The sequence below is a fragment of the Stenella coeruleoalba genome (genome assembly GCF_951394435.1).
Source record: "Stenella coeruleoalba genome assembly, chromosome: 5".
Classification (NCBI taxonomy): domain Eukaryota; kingdom Metazoa; phylum Chordata; class Mammalia; order Artiodactyla; family Delphinidae; genus Stenella; species Stenella coeruleoalba.
Window position 1 is genome coordinate 101253699 of NC_137150.1, and position 20987 is coordinate 101274685.

At 33.3% G+C, this 20987-nt stretch overlaps 2 long non-coding RNA genes across 6 annotated transcripts in view; both read right to left on the reverse strand.

Annotated features, from left to right (window-relative positions):
- Nucleotides 1–15600, reverse strand: part of LOC307187225 — a 169681-nt gene extending 154081 nt beyond the window's left edge. For 3 of the 5 annotated variants that reach the window (XR_013828555.1, XR_013828557.1, XR_013828558.1), the window contains exons 1-6: nucleotides 15412–15600; nucleotides 14280–14399; nucleotides 11711–11872; nucleotides 4992–5124; nucleotides 3139–3253; nucleotides 2613–2722 (exon numbers count right to left, since the gene is read on the reverse strand). This is a non-coding gene — a long non-coding RNA (uncharacterized lncRNA). Of the gene's footprint in view, nucleotides 1–2612; nucleotides 2723–3132; nucleotides 3254–4991; nucleotides 5125–11710; nucleotides 11873–14279; nucleotides 14400–15411 lie in introns of all 5 variants that reach the window. The other 2 variants (XR_013828554.1, XR_013828556.1) reach the window with 2 other exon arrangements.
- A 1445-nt stretch (nucleotides 15601–17045) lies between these two features.
- LOC307187226 overlaps nucleotides 17046–20987 on the reverse strand; it is a 64147-nt gene continuing 60205 nt past the window's right edge. The window contains exons 2-3 of the long non-coding RNA XR_013828559.1: nucleotides 17855–17902; nucleotides 17046–17164 (exon numbers count right to left, since the gene is read on the reverse strand). This is a non-coding gene — a long non-coding RNA (uncharacterized lncRNA). The remainder of the gene's footprint in view (nucleotides 17165–17854; nucleotides 17903–20987) is intronic.

Here is a 20987-nt window from a genome sequence, read left to right on the forward strand (position 1 = left end):
TTGTATCACATTGTGATCCACTGTTCAATAAAACAGAGAATTAAACATGAATGTACACAAATATGAAAGAATGTGTCTAAAACTATAGTTATTCTTTTTCACAATGCTAGTAATTTTATAGGGGTATAAACCAAAGGAAAGCAAAGAAGTAAAGAAAGAAAAGATATTTGGGAAACACAATTTTTCATTTAAAAAATTAAATTAAAAAGAAATACTGGGGAACAGAAACAGAAAAAATGAATTTATATCACTAGAACTGATTTCTTCCTGATACCATTTTATCTCTTTCAATAAGGAAATAAATAATCTGTCACTTGATTTGGAAAGACTGATATAGAATTTTATATAAATAAAAAAGTCATAAACTACATATTCAGAGAAGTGCAGTTTAAATTCATTGTGTGAAAACCCAGGCTGTGTCACTCCTAAATTGGAAAACTCCAGAGGTTTTCTGTGCCTGAGAGCCACCATGTCGCCTTTGCCTTCCTTAGAATACCATCAGGCAGTCCTCTGATGGCAGGAAAGGCAACAACAGTCCATGGTCTACAGCACCCCCAGTTTCCCGGAGAAGGGGATCAGTTCTCCTTACCTCATCAGACTAAAGGGAAAAAGAATCACTTCACAGGTCCTTTCCTGGATGAAGAAAATGTCACACTGAAGTGGAATCTGGGTGGGTGGCGGGGTGGGAGACAGACACTATTTGCATAAGCAGTTACTGAACCTGATCTGCTATGGTAATTTCTTCTACAAATACACTAAAAGCATAAAATTCAGTCTCTGCCTTTATGACCTTACTTTCAAGAGAAAAGATACATCCACATCACACAAGTATTCAAGTTCTAAAATGGGCAATAGAGGAAAATGATATATATATTTTTGAAACAAAATATATATGAAAAATAAATTTAATCTGCCTTCAGATTAAATGTTTCTTAGTTTTCAGATTTCACCTACTTGAAGCATAGTGACAAAGCTTTAGAAAAAGAAAACTATTTTCTGATTTTTTTGTGAAAGTTACTAAACGGAAACTACAGTATGCGTAATGACATCTATTTTGCTTTTATTATTGAGCAGTTAAGCCAAACACATACTCTATTAATCAATCAGGTGAGCACAGAAGGAGTTGATCTCAGCAAGATCCTCTTTTCAGTCCTTCATCTGTTACTGTAAATAGGAGTCCGCTAAGATTGCAGCACACTGTGTATGCAAAGAAGGGCTACCCCACTGTGTTTTTGTGTGGCTTCTTCACTTCCAAAGGGTGAAAAAAAGAAAGATCACCCTCTAAGCTATAATATAGCTCTTGGTATTCGGCACTGTGCAGCTTTTCAGATTCCTGAGCAAGAAAGGGACATTTTATTAAAAACAGAAAATAAAAACTGGCTTTCAGTTTTGCCGGAAGTGAAAAGTGAGATTATTGATTTATAAAGTAGAAAAAGAATAGTTCAATGCTAATGACCAAACTATGATTCAGAAATTAGATCAAATACTATTTTCAAATACTAATTATATTCAAATGAAATTTGCACTGTGATAAGCTAATACAAAAATGTATTTAATAGAAATATAATGTGTATAAAATATCATTGTAACAAATGAATAAGTACAATTTCTCCACCTTAACGCTTTTCTTCTGTGTCAGTATTTCCCAAAATACAGTTCCCGGGACTTCCCTGGTGGCACAGTGGTTAAGAATCTGCCTGCCAATGCAGAGGACATGGGTTTGGGCCCTGGTCCGGGAAGATCCCACATGCCGCGGAGCAACTAAGCCCGTGCGCCACAACTACTGAGCCTGTGCTCTGGAGCCCACGAACCACAACTACTGAGCCCATGTACCACAGCTACTGAAGCCCATGCGCCTAGAGCCTGTGCTCCGCAACAAGAGAAGCCACTGCAATGAGAAGCCCGTGCACCGCAACAAAGAGCAGCCCCTGCTCGCCACAACTAGAGAAAGCCTGCACACAGCAACGAAGACCCAACGCAGCCAGAAATAAAATAAATAAATTTATATAAAAAAAGAACTATTAAAAAAAAAAATCTGCCTGCCAATGCAGGGGACACAGGTTCGATCCCTGGTCCGGGAAGATCCCACATGCCACAGAGCAACAAAGCCCATGTGCCACAACTACTGAGCCTGCGCTCCGCAACTAATGAGCCCACGTTCCACAACTACTGAAGCCTGCGTGCTCTAGGGCCTGCGTGTTACAACTACTGAAGCCCTCGCACCTAAGCCTGTGCTCTGCAACAAGAGAAGCCACTGCAGTTAGAAGCCCGCACACTGCAACAAAAAGTAGCCCCCTCTCGCCACAACTAGAGAAAGCCTGCGAGGAGCAATGAAGACCCAATGCAGCCAAAAATGAAAAAAAATAAAAATTAAATTAAATTAAAAAAATAAGGTTCCTAAGGGTACTTATTTCAAAGGAATTGCAGAAGTCATCATCTTTCTTTGAAAGAGGGAGGTGGAGTGAGGTAGGGAGAAAGGCAGAGAGAAAGAGAGAGAGAGAGAGAAGGAAAAAAGTAACCAATTAAAAAAGAGGAAAACTAATGTTTGAGAATCAAACAATGTAGTCTATGAAGTTAGTGATTTCCATGAAATATGACAAAATTTATAGTACCTTGGATGCTACTGTACCCATAAATATTTCTTCTTTTCTTGACTTTAGTATGCCTTGACTTGTTTTTCCATGAAATACTGGTACTGGAGATGTTCCAGGGGATGTGTACACTGCCATCCAAAGAAAAGTGTTCTTTGTTCAGTAGACATGACCTCATCTATTTGCTTTATTTAATTCTCTATCCCTAATCCCAAGAAGTGGGTTTGGCACATGGTAGTTGGCCAAAAAAATTGTTAAATGAATGAAATCTATTAAACTTAGAAAATTATGTGTAGTTAATTTCTGCTCTAGAAACACATATCATAAATAGAATCAAGAATATAAATTACATCTTTGAAAAATCAAGTGCCCAAGAAGCATATTTTTATTTTACATAATGTTCCAATTCTTAGTGTTTATATGACCTAGGTGATAAAACAGTTCATCTCAGAGGATTTCTCTTTATTTAGGATCATATTGTGATTCAGGATCCTTTTTACATAATACTAAAGTACTCAACATGGAGGTAGAGCATGCAGACCTTCACCTTGTGTCCCCATTGTCTCTGAGGTGTCTGTTGTCTCTGTCTGTCCACTTGGCCTTCAGGTCCAGTGGGTCTCTGCTGCTCCTGTACAGTCTCTGGTCCTGTGCAGTGGCTGGTCCTGATTTCATATCAGGAGGGACACAGAAGTTGCAATTTAGGTGGAGGAGAAGTGTCAATGAACTTGAGACTGGACTTGCATAGCTAACACGTTTTTATTTGAATCATGTGTTTATATGGCTAGGCTTTGAGGGAGCTTATGGAAATTATTATGGAGCCACTGACGACCTGCTCATGCACCTCTGCAGCCACTCCTCCATGTTGCTACTAATTCTCCACTGTGCTGGTGGCTCAGAATTTTTTGTATTTCCTTGCCTTTGTTAATGCCTAGAAGTCTTTTGGGGAGCCTGTGATTCCATCTCTCTAGATTCATCATACTCTTCTCTGCAGTTTTGAAACTTTGGTAAGTTTGAACAAAGTATTCTTGGCTGTTGTAATCTAAAGTATCTCACTCTAGACAAAGCAAGTAGAACTACCCTACTATTCATCATCTGCTCTCTTAGGTTGTATTCACTTACCTTAAACTTAAGTTTGAATCTAATTTTAGAGAAAACCTCTATAATAGGAGGGAGCAAGTCCAATTGGTCACAAAGGGACTTTTTTATTTTTTAGCCAAAATTGAACAATTCCTGTTGCAACTATCTTACAGCTGTTATTTAGACATTCTTCATATATGTCATTCTCTTTCTGCCAAAACAATATTCTTTGAGCTCCTAACACTCATTACTGATGCCTGACCTCCTGATTTTTATTTTTTCAGAGTGCTTTGATTATATCTAAATTATCTGACGTATGGAATCTTTGTCCTGAACAGCAGGTGCCTCTGAACTAGCTTGACATTGGTTCCAGGATTTCTTGCTTTGTCATACCTGAAATTGATTGATACCAATTATTCCTACCACCTGACACCACCCTCTATTCTTTCATATATCTGAACTTAAAATACCTGTTCCAGCCAAAAACAAACATAAGAAACATGTTTTTCTTTTTTTTGCATTCATTATTATATGCTAGTAACTCAAACTTAGGCTCCTGTCATACTCTAATGCTTATAACAATACCTGGCGCAGAGTAGGCTTTTAATAAATATTCCTTTAAAAAAGAAATGAGTGGCTGCATGAGTGAACAAATGGACGCCAAACATAAAATTGGGGCCTATTATAACAGAGTCTGTCTGATCTGGGAGCTTTGGGGTCAGTATAGAATATATAGTCAGTAGTGTTAGGAGGACTGGAGTTATGAATAGGATAAATCAACTAATCATGGAGGCATTTTCATACTTTAAAATCAGAAATTGTAACTAGATGTCATTCTCTGAGGAACCTAAACTTAATTTGAAAAGCTTGGAGTCAGGTGTCCTATAAGGTATGTTATCTGAGAAGGGGCATACTAGGATGACAGGACTAGATAGGGAGGAAGGATGAGACTTAAGTTTGGGTTGGCTTGCCCATTTGTTCATTTTTGTGCATGATGCTACATCATTAAAAGTCAGATGCTACAGAATAAGGGCCATTTATCTAAAAATGAGATCTTACATTTGGAGACACAATATCTAGTCTTCAAACAATACTGCCCCTGAATAGAGAATAATCCATGATTTTTACATTAACTGCTATCTCCTATCCTTGACCATCAAACACGCCAAACACTCATACTCCTGCCATTTTTTCCCCTAATGATCAAAAGCCATGTTTACTGTGGATGATAATTTTGACGCTGTCATAATGTGTGAAATAAAGCAGATGCTCAAAACATAGGTGTACTCTTCTCTTAATTGATATAAATTAATCTTCACTTACCTCAAAATTTACCAGTATTTGTATAGTTTCTCTAATTCTTCTTAATTTCATGTATTCCTTTTCTTTCAGTGATTGACATAAGACAGTGGACTGTCTTTTCTCTGATGAAAAATGAGGATCCAAGATAAAAACACTGCAGCCAAAAATTTGTAAAAAATATATTCGATACAGGACAGATTATGAAATACTAATAATCAAGTTCAATGCTTATTTTTTGACTATTTCAACCATGAGTTGTTCACACAGTAAGATTTGCAAAAATAATTATAAAACATAAAATCTCTTAATAATTACAATATTTTCCTATAAAATGTGGTTTTCAAAAAATAATTTTCTAACTTCTGTGTAGTACTTACTGAAATTTTCAAGTGATGAAGTTTGGTGTTTTGGGGTATTTAAAATTATTTTATTTAAAGAAATTGAAGGAGCATGTATTCACTTATCATGTAGTTTTCTTTAAAAAAATCAGAATTTTGGGCTTCCCTGGTGGCGCAGTGGTTGAGAGTCCGCCTGCCGATGCAGGGGACACGGGTTCGTGCCCCGGTCCGGGAAGATCCCACATGCTGCGGAACGGCTGTGCCCGTGAGCCATGGCCGCTGAGCCTGCGCGTCCGGAGCCTGTGCTCCGCAACGGGAGAGGCCACAACAGTGAGAGGCCCGCGTACCGCAAAAAAAAAAAAAAAAAAAACCAAACAAACAAAAAATCAGAATTTTACTCAAACATAAAATAGAATAAAACATCTATGAAAAGTTCTATATTTGTGTGATTCAAACATTATAATTAAAACAGAAATTTTGCCTTATTCCAGAAAATATATTTTATAAACAGGAAAACAACATCATATTTTGAATATGAACTAAATCAAAACTCTATCAGGTAACTTAATAGCTAAAAATATTTCTCCAAAATTGGTTAAATTTTAGAAAGGTACCTTATGATTAAAAAAATAAAAACTGTTTTATCTGGCATAACTAGACAAGAATGTTAATAAGAAGAATGGAATGTAAAAAAAATGTAAATATTGCACAGTAGAGCTTTTGACTTAATGTTTATAACCTCCCTATGGCCACTGAATACATAGGATTGAAAAAAGTCTAAAATATGAATTTTTAAAATATTCTTTGTGATAAGCTGAAAGAAAGATAACTATAGTTGATTTTACCAGTCCAGGGCTATGACTATCACATTCTTTTATCATATTCGCTGTCTGGAGAATAAAGAGCACATTTATTTTGTATAGGCCTGGCTTCATGAATAGATGGAGTAGGTGATATGAGTTAAGGGATTTTGAGGCAGGTCAATGCCCTGAAAATACTCTCCTCAAATCTAGATGCTACCCATTGAATCTTGTAAGTTCTCTTCTATGAGATTCTCCTACAAAACATAAACATTTATAGAATTTTTTATTTATTACTAGTAGTACAAATAATGATTATTATGATGACAATGGCTAACACTTTTATAGTGTTTACTATGCGCTAGGCACTGTTCTAAGCACTTTATATATATGAATTTAATTATGACAATAAATCTAGGAGGAGATACTATTATATTCCCAGTTTTACAGACATGAAAGCGGAAATACAGAGATATTAACTTGTCCAAGGTCACACACCTATTATTAAAAAAGCCAGATTATACAAAATCCCTCCATGGTGTCAGGGACCACTCAGAGTCACATTTCCCCTAAGGGAAATAACACAATGAACAACACTATGGACATATTAGGTGCCTAGGTGAGGAAAGATATATATATGAGGGAGGGAGATATGAAATATAAATAAAAATGGTACACCACTGATGAAGAAAACCAAAATGATTCAAGAAAAGAAGTTTTAATGACAAATTTTAGCTATTCCAGGAGTTTTATTTACAGCTTTAGTTTTAAACACTTTTGGATTGAATTTAAATAAAATATTGTTTGTTAGAAATCTCTCTTTACTCATCAAACAAAAATGAAATGTTAATGCCTTTATTGTTCCCTATTTATATTTAAAATTTGGATGTCTAATTTCCAAAGTGTTTATCATGTGTGTTGATCAAAATTCCTTCTAATGATTAAATACCCTTCTTCTTTAAAAAGTAAGCAAATATTTTTGCTGTGGCTTCTGAGAATCTTGCTACAGGTGTGTCATGAATCCTTTGGCAAGCTTTAGTTCTCTGCCATGCTAAAGCATATTTAACTACAAAATCTCTCTTTCTAAAATACCAGTCAAGATTTCCTAGATGGCTCTACCCAGGAGCACCCTTTGGAAACTGGTTCTAAAAGGAAATTCAGACCAAAGTAAAACTGGTTGGTTTTTTAAAATCAGCTTCTAACTTGGGCTGTCTAAAAAAATGTTCATTTAGCAGAGATTTATAGTGACTTACTCTCCATAAATTCATTCATTTATTGTCCTTCCATTTGTATGGTCAACATCAGATGACAATATAAAAAGGGTCAAAGATATTTTAGAGATTGATAATTTTCAGATAATAATAGCTAATATACATTGAACAGTTACCATGCTCCAGGTATTAAGTTTATTACAAAAGATAGGCACTATTATTACTGCCATTTTATGAGTGAAGAACCCCAGGTAAAAAGAGGTTAAGCTACTCAGCCAAGTTCACATAGTTGGTCAGGAGCAGAGCTGGGGTTCTAACTCAGACGGTCTGAGGCAGAATCCACATCCCTAACTTCCTCTGCATCATGGAGATAAATAATTGTGAACAATTACTTAAATGGGATCAGTAACTATGCCAAGGTCTTAGGAAATTAATGAAATTTAGTAAGGTTTTACAATAAGTCTCCAGTTCAACCCTGTTAGTATTAGCAAATATGTCATATCAGGATAAAATAGTAATAATGAAGTGTAAAAAAAGCGATAAAAACATCAAGTTTTTGTTGTTCCTAGCAACTACTAGTATGTATAACCACCACCACAGTCAAGATATAGAATACATCCATAATGCCAAGGTTTCTTCATGACCTTTTACAGTCAATACCCACCTCTGTTAGTCAAACATTGCTTTGATTTCTAGTACTACCAGATTAGTTTTCCCTGGTATTGAATTTCATATAAAAGACATCATATAGTATGCATTATCTTGTGTCTGCCTTCTTTTACCTAACATGACATTTTTGAGTTTCTTCTGTTCCTCATATATTTCCTTCCCTTCTCTTTCCTTTGCTTTTCTTTTAGTTGATGAGTAGAATTCCATTACATGAACATACTACCCTTTGTTGTTCTAGCTCTTGAGTGTGGGCATGCAAGCTTGGCCAATCAGATGTTCCCTCTCAGGACATAAAATTCAGCTGAGCTACCACAAAGATGCTGTCAAAAGAGAGATTATTCACAGCAGCAGCAATGAGAGAGTTCAGAGGCAGCAAGAATCCAGTAATAGTGATTAAAGTGAAATTCTAAGTACACAATTTCAATTGTGTGATCTTACCTACAATTCTTGGTACCCAGGTTTCCTTTGTTCTGGTCCATTTTCCTAAACAACTCCAGCCTTCCCTTGAATTCTCAGAGCTTTTTTATATATTTCCAATTAAGTTTCTGCTTAATGTATCAGAATTCCTTGCTATTTCTTGCCACCAAGAACCTTTATTGGTCAATTCATTTCCTTCACTATTTTAAGATTACATGTCCAACACCTTAATTTTACACATAGTCTGAAGTAACAAAAGTTTAAAAGCTCTGATCATAGTAATTGAAGTAGTTACTGACAAGGTAGTTAAATTTCCTTGTCACTGCATCAATGATTGCTTTTAATTCAGAAAGGTATCAAAGTTCAGGAATATGAATTTTATTATGTATTTATTTATTTATTCATTCATCAAAAAATAAGTAAAAATTAGTGATACACAAAAGGATTCACTGCATGTTTTGGGGTAAACACTAATATACATATAATCACATTATGCAAAAAACATTTGTGCACATTTTGTACATATGTTGAAATGCTGTTTTCCAAAATAAAAACAATATTTGTATAGGATACAGATAATTTTAAAAATCAATTATTATATTTTTTGTTTTCCACAATAAACAAACATTTCTTTAAAATTAGAAAAAAAGGTTTTATAAACCTAAGTGGGTGCCATGATCCCTTGATAATTTAAATAAGTAAGCCATGTTGTATCATTGTATGTAATATATTTTAGCTAGAGAGAAGCGGGGGAGAGAGAGAGAGAGAAACAAAAAAATGAGACAAAGTGATTTTTTAAAATACAGACAAAGCATACCATAGAAGCATTCTTAGAAGGAAATGATCCTTCTTTCTGGGGTAGAAAAGAAGCGTCAGAGAGAAGGAAATATTTTCATTCTTCCTGGAAGAAGGTAAAGTGAAATTATGTGTTTTCAGGGAATGGTGTGTTGCTAGAGTGTTAGATATGTTGGAAGAAGTGGAAAAAATAGTAGACTGGCAAAGAAAATTAACAAGGTATTGCCTTAGAAAGATCACTCTCTAATTTTCTTTCCCAATCTTCCAAAAAGAAATCTGTTTGTTTCTAAGTTGCATTAAAATCTCTTAAATGAGATGAGTCTTTTTTTTAACAAAGCAAGAGCAGCTTTTGACACATAACAGTTTCTAGAGAGAATTTTCTTGAATTCCAATGATTTTATTTTGACAGTTAACTTCTATTAATGACAATTGGATTGAGTACATGTTTCTTTGAAAATAAATTTACTGAAATTCAAAAAATTACTGATGTAAGTTATTGCTGTAAGAACATGGTTAAATAACAGCATGGGCAGTACGGAGATTTGGTAAAATAGCAAAGGCATTGTGATATCAGCTGTGATTTGGGAATTTAAAATGAATTTAAAATGAAGTAACTGAACAACTTGCGGTTTTGAATTAGAAAACTACATCCCCAGATTTATTTAGGCAGTTCAATTTCTTTAAATTAAGTCATATATTTTAAATAAGTGTTCAATTTTCCTCCTTCATAATCATAATTATGATTGAAGATGTGTGGTGTAGTAGAAAGAGGAGTCATGGACTCAAGGTCTCTATTCTCTCTGAATATTTCTGAATATTTATCAAGCTTAGTTCTGCCCTTCACTATGAAACTTTCAATAAGTCCCTCAACATCTTATAATTTCTTCTTCCCTTCAGACTTTCACTTTTCTTTAAAAGGATCCCTTTAAAAGCTTAGTGATAAATGAAGTCACTTGGATCTGTGTCATTTAATTTTCAGGCCATGTTCCAAAATTTACAAGATTCTGTGATGGTGAGGATGGAGGGGTTAGCAACAAGGATAAACAACTTTTCTTTTCCACCTCCTCCATACCCTTTCAACCTGAACAGTTCCACTATTTATGCATTTTAAAGATTTTATTAGATGAAAGTGTCCTGGAATTAAATTTGAAAGTTTGGGATTAGACATTTCCAAAACTTAGCCAACTTAAAAAAGGGTGGTGGGGGGGAGTATATTCTATTGATTCCATGTCTCTGTTCATACTATTTTCAACTATTAAATCCAATAAAATATGTCTGTTCTGTTGATGTAATTAGGGTAATGTATTATAAAATTTGAATGATTGCAACACAAATACTCACCCTTAAAATGCATAGGTTACTTCTTTAGAAAAAAAGATGCTACAGGTCACCATAAACTGTTTTGTGGATATCACAATTTGTTCCTTGGAAATGATTTCAGAGCTGTCTAGTTAAATACACTCTTCATTAATATCAGAGACAAAGGGTGTATAGTTTATACCAAAAGGTTTTTTTGTTTTTTTCTCAGATTTTTTATGTAGGACAAAATAATCTCATTCAAAATCTCACCATCAGTAATATGAAGCAATTGAATCAGATTCATTTTACAGAGGTAGGTTTTTAAAAAATAATAAAATGTACTCTGGCATATCTGCAGAACAAATCTATTTAAACTCAATAGGGCACTTATCTCTATTTTTTTTCCCAAGGCAATATCCTTGGATACTGAGTAGAGTAGTGTATAGCAATTACCGTCATATTAAAATGACAAAATTTAGCTTCTAAAAGGGTTAGAGGACTTGGATAAGAAAGAAAAAAAGATTTAAAAACACACAGACACACAATGCAAAGCCATTAACCATTCATTTCTGAACACAGGAGAATTTAAAGATGCACTAAAGAATCTGGGTGTAGGTTTTATCGTCATTTATGACAGGTGTCTAAGGAAATAGCAAGATTTTGATTTTGATTTAACCTTTGCATGGATAATAAGACTTTTGGATAAAAAATATATTTATGAAATGTAACTATTTAGTAAAATAAATGTTTTCTAATATACTTTATTATTAAAGTTTTTAAATTATCAAAAAAATGAGAAGATGGTACAAATACCTCCTCACTGAATTTCCCTATCATTAACGTCTTACATTAGTATGTATGTTTGTTATAATTAATGAACCAATATTGATACACTACTACTACCTACTTTATTCAGATTACCTGAGTGTTTATGTAAAGTATTTTTCTGTTCCAAGGTACCGCACTACATTTACTTGTTATGTTCCCTTAGGTTTTTCTTGGTTGTGGCTATTCCTCAGACTTGCCTGTTTTTGAATGTGACTTTGTAGAATTTTGCAAGATTCCCTCTACTGGAATTTTTTTGATGTTTTTCTCATGGTCAGACTGGATTTACGATTTATTGGAAAGAAGACCACAACTGTAAAGTATCATTTTTGTCACATAATATTGAGTACATACTATCAACATGATTTATCATTGTTGATACTGACCTTGATCACCTGGTTGTGATAGTGTTTGTCAGAGTTCTCCACTGCAAGGTGGCTCTTTTTCTTCCCATATTTTCATACTGTATTCTTTGGAAGGAATTCACCACGCACAGCTCACACTTAAAGAGTGGGGATGCATGAATCTCCTCCATGAGGGTGAAGTATCTGCATAAATTATATGAAATTTTTCTACCAGAGAGATTTGTCTTTTCCAGTTATTTATTTATAAGATTATTTATTCATATCAGTATGAACTCATACATACTTGTCTTATACTTGGAGTTATAATCCAATACTATTTTATCTTATTGCTTAAACTGTTCCAGTTTTGGCCACTGGGACCTCCAATTAACCCTTATTTCCCTTTGATGTAATCCCATAAATGTAGGTATTCTTTCCTTATTGAGTATTTCCTTACTTTCTGACAATGGGAGATGCTCCAGGTTCATCTTGTATAGTTCCTGTCCCAGTTCTAGAATCAGACATTTCTCCAAGAAGCTCTAGCTCCTCTTTTTGAAAAATAATAATAAAAACCAAGATATGTGCATTGATATCCACATTGCTACTGGATTTTGATAGTGTTTCCAGGCTCTCTTAATTGATACAGCAAGGAAATATATGTGTATATACTAATCTGTATATATACACATATCTATAAGTATTTTATATGTAAATATATACATCTATATTAAGCTAACTGTGAGTTCATAGCATCTCCAACTATAACCCATGACCCCACCAATCATTTTAGCCCCCTCTCCTTGCTTATCTGCAAACTCTCAATCAAACTGTGAGAAACCTGGCTCCCACAATCTGCCATCCACTTACTTAGCTGTTCGTTTCCAGTATACATGTACAGTAGTGACAGAATTGTTAACTTCTGTACCCTGGAAACAACCTTCTCAACCACCGTACAGTGCTTATCTGCAAATTCTTTGCCTTCAGTCTTACAGATTCCACTCGTTTCCAAAGTTTCTCTAGGGCTGCATCTTTTCCCCTATCCATTTCGGTTAGATTGTTTAATGCATTTGTAATACAGCTAGATTGTTGTCACATTCTGAATTCCATTCTGTAATCTTCTATCTCCTAAAGGATTTTTAAAACTTTGCATACAAGAGCAGCCCTGGATTCTGTAAAGAAGTGAAGTCATTTTAAAATATATTCAAAATATTCAGAGAGACTTATTACTGGTCCTTTTTAATAAATATTATTAGTTTACTGTGGGAAAGGTAACAATCTCCTTAATAAACTGAGTTATTAAAGTTCTATTAATACATACATATTGTTAGATTAAATGTAATGATGTCCAAATATAGAATTTATATAGTATTAATGAAATAGAATTCTGAAAATGTTAGTCTGCTACATGGTTAGCATGTAAAGCATTAAATAGAGTGTAACAGTAATTATTTATATTTAAAAATACTTGTTCACTTCTCCAAAGACATATAATAACACACTGGGGAATATTTCTATTAAAATACAAATTGAAATAAAAGTAAGTATAATCACTTTATTTTATACTGTCACATAATAAACCTAAATTGGGAGTCAGTGACATATAAAAAGTAACCATGGTTTTTCAATCCTTTCTATTTCTTTGTGTTCTGAGGGAAACTAAAGTGTGTTTAAGACTGACATGTTTCTTGATCTTTTAATCTCGTGCTGTAGGGATGGGTTTCCTATGGTGATGGTTGCTAAATTGAGAGGCATGGTTTACTTTTAGGACCCCACTGATTTTTCCACATCTGTTTTATGTGTCATAATGACTAAAGCAATACTTTGTTTGCAAAAGGGTGAATTAAGAGCCATGGCAAAATTTACAGTAATAAAGTGTTGACCTGAAATAAAAAGCTCTTAGAATTCCTATCAATACTTAGAACAATTCCCGGACTATACTAGGAGTTCAATAAATACTATTGAAAGAAAAAAAATACAATTAAATATATAACAAATTACTTAATTAACTGAATACTTACATTAGATAAGATTATGAATGTAAATATACTGAGATCTAAAATTAGTGAAGAAACAGACATTGTTTACAATTACTTTCTAAACCAAATGAGTAAAGGGTAAAAAAGTATAATTCAAGTTTTTGACTCTATGCCTGTCAAGGTAAGATCTCTTCTGAATGATTCAGAGAAAGATAAAAAGAGCAACTCTTAAGAGGTCTTGTGACCTGTGGACCTTGTCTTCCCTTGGGAGGATAGCCATCTATTTGACTGATCATCGGTTTAACAGTTAATTCCAGGAGGCTTCTTTCCTGAAAAAGTGGTACCATTACCTCTAGGCCTCTCAATGCTCATTCTCATTACATCAGGAGAAGTAAAATAACTAGTTGGTAAGTTTGGAAGAAGATATTGGTCATGGAACCCTTCCTCTGTCTTGCTAGAATAATATGCCCACAGTGATGAGACTGTTTCTTTCTTCTCTAGGGACAGGCTCTGTTCCTGGCAGTAGAGACCTACCTAGGCCCAGTTCTGACAATTCTAAGAAGGTAAATATGTTAAATTCCAAACTTTGTATTAGAAACTACAATTTTCCATAAACAGAAGCCCTGCAATCTTACCTGAATATAATAAATAATTACACCCCACCCCTTTTTTGAAATACTTTCCTCATGTGGCTTTCAAGGAACCAGTTTTTCTTCCTATTTTTCTCTTCCTCTATCATGAAATTTTTATGGGTACTGTAAAAAATATATAAAAATGCATAAAACACATATATGCAGTTTAATAGTTAAAAATGTCTAACCTATAAAATATTGGTTCAAGTTACTGATTTACTATATATATATGTGTATATATATATTTTGTGTCGATATAGATAGATAGAGATATATGAACTTCCTGTTTTGTCTCAATGTTATATTAGCAAGATTGATCTATGTTTAGTCATTTTTTTATGTAGCGGTATCTTGTGCATTTTCATCTCAGAATATTTTTTAAAATTGTACTTTCAAGCTGCTGCTGATAAATAGAAACACAGGTTATTTAATCTTGCATATATATTTTGTATCCAGAAACCTTGTTATCAACTCTTATTAACTCCAATATTTTATTTGGAGATTCTCATGGCTTTTCTTTGTATACAATAATATAATTTAAGAAAATTGACAGTTACATTTCTTTCTTCCTTATCCATATATTGTTTATTTCTTTGTCTTACCTTATTGTACTGGCTAGGACTTCCAGTAACAGATAATATGGAGGCATTTTCTCTCAAAGGGAAAGCTTTCAATATTTCACAACTAGGTGTGGTGATTATTTTAAACTTTTATAGATGTACTTTATCAAAATTCCTTTCCAATACATAGTTTGCTAGGAGTTTTTATAATGAATAAATGTGAAATTTTTTGTATTCTATATTTGTATCTCTCTGGTCACATACTTTTTCTTTATTAGATATAAATCTTGTGAGTACATAAATTGACTAAACAAATTTCACTTTTCTAGGATAAAACCATTAATTATTTCTTCACATGTTGATTATCAAATTAACAAGTATTTTGTTTGCAATCTTTACATCTATGTTCATTAGAATAACAGGTTGTGATTTTGCTTTCTGTGCTCTTCTAAGTCATTGCTATTAGAATATTATTAGAATAATATTGCTATTAGAATATTGCTATTAGAATATTATTGGCTCAAAAAATTGCTATTAGAATATTATTGGCTCAACAAATAGGATGGAAAGTGTACCTTCTTTCGCCATTCTCCAAAAAAGTGTATGGTAAGAGTTGAATTCTTTTCTTAAATATTTGGTAAGACTGAAACTGAACATCGATTACTTTCTGTGGAAAAAAAAATTAATTAATTTAAATTAATTATGATTTGATATTTCTGGTCTTCTATTTTTCCTTACATCATTTTTAGTAAGTTATATATTTTCATATCCATACATTTCAAAAATATTTTACATAATTTTTGGCAAAAATGTGTTCAAAATATTCTTTCATTAACTTTGTTTGATATCTATATCATCCGAGAATCCTTTTCCTTATTACTGGTAATTTTTACAAATACTTATTTTTATGGATCAGTTTATGAATTTGGCTCTTTTTTTAAAATTAAAACCATAAAATTTCACTTAATAACAGCATAATCGCATCTCTTGAGCAACCAATATTTTAGAGAGCCAGTTGAACATATTAAATTTTAACAAAACATGATCATATAATATATAATAAAAACTTGCAGACAAAAGTGTTATTACCTAAACATAAATATGTGAAAATAGATATTTATTTGAAATAGATTTTTCTGTATTATTAAATTTTTTATTACATAAATGTTATTATAATTTAAGCAATAAGTAGGACTAAACAGTGGCAATTAGGATACAGTAAATAAATAATATGTGTGAGTAAAATATAACAATATTTTATAATGTTTCTGTCCTCTAAAAGAGAAATTCATTTAACTTCTTCTTTAAACCCTTTATTGAGTATTAAATTTATAACCTATGTTATTGTATATTCTTAAGGTACATAAATGTAAAACTTTTTAAAAAGAGAATGTAAATACAATAGGAATAATCAAATAACTATTGCCTGTATTTAATAAAAACTATAAACATGATAAGTTTTTGTCCCATAATACAGTAAAATATTTTTTTTAATAAATTTATTTATTTATTTATTTTTGGCTGAGTTGGGTCCTTGTTGCAGTGTGCGCAGGCTTTCTCTAGTTGCAGGGAGCCGGGGCTACTCTTTGTTGCAGTGTGCGGGCTTCTTATTGCTGTGGCTTCTTGTTGCAGGGCATGGGCTCTAGGCACTCGGGCTTCAGTAGTTGTGGCATGTGGGCTTAGTTGCTCAATGGCATGTGGGATCTTCGTGGACCAGGGCTCGAACCTGTGTCCCCTGCATTGGCAGGCAGACTCTTAACCACTGCTCCACCAGGGAAGCCCCAGTTAAATATTTTTACTTTTTATTTTATTTTCCCAAAATACCTCTCTGAACTGCCTGCAACTTTTAGAACCACCTTCTTCTTATCCCCCTCCCCCCTCCCTCCTCCTCCTCCTTCTCCTCTTCATCCTTCTTCTTTTTCTCCTCTTCCTCCTCCTCCTCCTCCTCCTTCTCCTTCTTCTTTGTTTTCTTCTTCTTCTTCTTCTCCTTCTCCTCCTCCTCCTCGCTCTCCTCCCTCTTCCTCTTCTTCTATTTTGATATATTGGTAAACCTGAATAAAGTCAAAGGTAGAATTGTGCCTGACCTGTAGTTCTGTTGTTATAAAGCCCACATTACACTGATTCCTAGTGTCACTGTACTATGATGACACTAGAAATATATCTACTTGATTAAAGTGTTTGAAAGTGGAATACCAAGGTTTTTACTTACCAGCAACTGTAGGTTTTTAGATCTGCAGGAATTAGTTTCCAGATCTCCAAAAATGCCATCCACTTGTATCTACAGACTTGTTTTGTAGATCAGCTGTTTGTCAATTAGGTTCTTTCCACCTTAAATTCATCAAATAGACTATATCTAAAATGTTCATCATTTTAAATATTCAGATGCATATTGCATGTCATGTTAAGTTAAACATCTCAGAGAAAATGGTTTCAAAGCACTGAGATAATTTGAACTTGTGAAATCAAAGTTGGATTCCAAATAAGTAACAGTTTTAGTTTAAAAAGTGAGGAAGTCCTTTCACTTTGTTGTTCATTTGAATTGAATTATGAAGCAGAAATATTTCGAGAAATTAGTTGTTTTATTCACTGTATGAGATTTTGCCAAAACATACTCATAACATAGAACAACTCAGGAACAGTTAAGGATATTTTCTAGGCTCATTGTGGCCTTGTCAAAGAACATTAAACCATTCTTAGATCACAGGTCTTAGGAAACCAGGAAGTGGATTGTATTTGGCCCAACCCTCATTCTAGATGGTGAATGTAAATAGAGAAGATGTGCTATCCAAAAGCTTAGTCCAGTGGGATTAAAAGAATGAAAGGTTTTGAATAGAAGAAGGATACACTGTAGGAGACTGAAAAATGTTATGAAACATGGAGAAAAATTAGAAACAAGACTACATCTAGCTTGTGTAGGGACTGGGACAAAATACAAATATAACCACATAATACAATTCTAAACACTAAGAAAATTAAAATTAAGGTAACAGTTAAATAAAATGTGATATATCTACTTACCTTGAAAATCATGCTTCCATATTGACAGAATAGGAAAATACGATTTTTCTGTAAGTAAGCAAGATATAAAGACAGAATTTAATTATAATAATATGTATAGTTTGTTCTTGTGGTCTGGTAATGTTATTGATTAAGTAATTAAATAAATACATTTAAGTTATTACATATTACATAAAATATAGTTGTCTTTATTTTAACAAAATTAATAATTATGTAGTTATAATTTTTCACCTTTGGTTTCATTTAATAAAAAATGAAGATTTAAAAATAAAGTTTATTTATATTTGCATGTACCCAATTACAATCAATTTTAATGAAAAATAAATATAATCCAAATGAATCAACTCAAAAATCAATTTTAGTATATATTCAATTATTTTCTTGTTTATATATTTAAAATTATTAAAAAATTAAAGAATACAGTTTGAGATATATCACAATTTTAAAATGAAAATTAAGTAAAACTGACATTTTAACTTTTTGAAAATTTAATTGTTTTTGAATGATTTTATACAAGTAAAACTTTTACAACTTTACCATTCATAATCCATTTGGTTGGGTTATGTAAAATATTATTACATTGTAATAATATGTAAACAATTACTACATTTCAGGTAAGTAACACTCAACTTATATACAGACAACTTTAAGAGTAACATGAAGTAATACTGGAATATATTCTGCAGTTGCCAGGTACAATTTTGGTGTATTGTATTAATGCATATTACTTTCAGAATCACTAATTGAAATAAAAGAAATCACTAACTGAAATAAAAGAAGCACGTTAAAAGGATCATACACCATGATCAAGTGGGGTTTATCCCAGGAATGCAAGGATTCTTCAATATATGCAAATCAATCAATGTGATACACCATATTAACAAATGGAAAGATAAAAACCATATGATAATCTCAATAGATGCAGAAAAAGCTTTTGACAAAATTCAAAACCCATTTATGAAAAGAACTCTCCAGAAAGTAGGCATAAAGGGAACCTACCTCAACATAATAAAGGCCATATATGACAAACCCACAGCCAACATCATTCTCAATGGTAAAAAACTGACACCATTTCCACTAAGATCAGGAACAAGACAAGGTTGCACACTCTCAACACTATTATTCAACATAGCTTTGGAAGTTGTAGCCACAACAATCAGAAAAGAAAAAGAAATAAAAGGAATCCAAATCTGAAAAGAAGAAGTAAAACTGTCACTGTTTGCAGATGACATGACACTATGCATAGAGAATCCTAAAGATGCTACCAGAAAACTACTAGAGCTAATCAATGAATTTGGTAGAGTAGCAGGATACAAAATTAATGTACAGAAATCTCTTGTATTCCTATACACTAAGGATGAAAAATCTGAAAGAGAAATTAAGGAAACACTCCCATTTACCATTGCAAGAAAAAGAATAAAATACCTAGGAATAAACCTACCTGAGACAAAAGACCTGTATGAAGAAAACTATAAGACACTGAAGAAAGAAATTAAAGATGATACAAACAGATGGACAGATATACCACATCCTTGGATTGGAAGAATCAACGTTGTGAAAATGACTATACTACCCAAAGCAATCTACAGATTCAATGCAATCCCTATCAAACTACCAATGGCAATTTTCACAGAACTAGAATCAAAAAATTTCACAATTTGTTTGGAAACACAAAAGACCCCGAATAGCCAAAGCAATCTTGAGAAAGAGAAGCAGAGCTGGAGGAATTAGGCTCCCTGACTTCAGACTATACTACAAAGCTACAGTAATCAAAACAGTATAGAACTGGTACAAAAATATAATTATAGATCGATGGAACAGGATAGAAAGCCCAGAGATAAACCCATGCACATATGGTCACCTTATCTTTAATAAAGGAGGCAAGAATATACAATGGAGAATAGACAGCCTGTTGAACAAGTGGTGCTGGGAAAACTGGACAGCTACATGTAAAAGAATGAAATTAGAACACTCCCTAACACTGTATAAAAAAATAAAATGAAAATGGATCAAAGACCTAAATGTAAGGGCAGACAGTATAAAACTCTTAGAGGAAAACATAGGGAGAACACTCTATGACATAAATAACAGCAAGATCCTTTTTGACCCACCTCCTAGAGAAATGGAAATAAAAACAAAGTAAACAAATGGGACCTAATGAAACTTAAAATCTTTTGCACAGCAAAGGAATCCATAAACAAGACAAAAAAGACAACTGTCAGAATGGGAGAAAATATTTGTAAATGAAGCAACTGACAAAGGATTAAACTCCAAAATATACAAGCAGCTCTTGCAGTTCAATATCAAAAAAAAAACAAATAACCCAATCCAAAAATGGGCAGAAGACCAAAATAGACATTTTTCCAAAGAAGATATACGGATTGCCAACAAACATAGGAAAGATGCTCAGCATCAGTAATCATTAGAGAAATGCAAATCCAAACTACAATGAGGTATCACCTCACACCTGTCAGAATGGCCAGCATTAAAAAATCTACAAACAATAAATGCTGGAGAGGGTGTGGAGAATAAGGAACCCTCTTGCACTGTTGGTGGGAATGTAAATTGATACAGCCACTATGGAGAACAGTATGGAAGTTCCTTAAAAAACTAAAAATAGAACTACCATATGACCCAGCAATCCCACTGCTGGGCATATACCCTAAGAAAACCATAATTCAAAAAGTTTCATGTACCACAATATTCATTGTAGCACTATTTACAATAGCCAGGACATTTAAACAACCTAAGTGTCCATCGACAGATGAATGGATCAAGAAGATGTGGCATATAAATACAATGGAATATTACTCAGCCATAAAAAGAAATGAAATTGAACTATTTGTAGTGAGGTAGATGGACCTAGAGTCTGTCATACAGAGTGAAGTAAGTCAGAAAGAGAAAAACAAATACCATATGCTAACACATATATACGGAATCTAAAAAAAAAAGTAAAAGGTTCTGATGAACCTAGGTGCAGGACGTGAATAAAGACACAGATGTAGAGAATGGAACTGAGGACACGGGGAGGGTAAGCTGGGACGAAGTGAGAGAGTAGTATTGACATATATACACTACCAAATGTAAAATAGCTGCATATCACAGGGAGATCAGCTAGGTGCTTTGTGACCAC